Source organism: Enoplosus armatus, chromosome 23, assembly GCF_043641665.1.
Source record: "Enoplosus armatus isolate fEnoArm2 chromosome 23, fEnoArm2.hap1, whole genome shotgun sequence".
Lineage (NCBI taxonomy): Eukaryota > Metazoa > Chordata > Actinopteri > Centrarchiformes > Enoplosidae > Enoplosus > Enoplosus armatus.
The window spans coordinates 14868734-14869344 of NC_092202.1; positions in this window are offsets into that span (position 1 = coordinate 14868734).

Here is a 611-nt window from a genome sequence, read left to right on the forward strand (position 1 = left end):
CAAAGTTTACTACCATAGGAGACTAAGAAAAGAAAAAAACAGAAAATCGATTAATCATTTCAGCTTTCTTACAAACGTAAGAATAACAGAGCCACATCCCAATACAAAATGCAACTGCGACCTCACTGACAAAACCTGAACACTACGAGCTTTGTAAAGGTAGAATACGGGGCAGTGAACAGCTATTGCTCCACTTAAACTCCAGAAACCGCAGCGTGTAAAATAATAATACCAGAGACGCGTCGACAGTTCTTCCCCCTTTGCAAACATACGTAACACGTAACATCACATTTCAGCAAACATGAGCAAACATGGGGGTTATGGCAAGACTTCCCAGATAGTTCACAGGTGAAATGGGAGAAATGGAAAGACTCAGTATTACCTGTGAATCACATTTCAGATGTGATAAACACACATTTCAGAGCATGTGGGGTTTTTTTGGTTTTGGTTTTTTGATGCGATGAATTCACATATCACGTGGTTTTAGGACGTTTCACTTCTGGAAACATTAGTTTCACTTGTGCTTTTTGTTTTCTGGAGGAGGGGAGGGGGTAACTTTTGCCTCCATCAACATAGCCTAGCTACTACACAAAACCTATCTGGACTCGCTC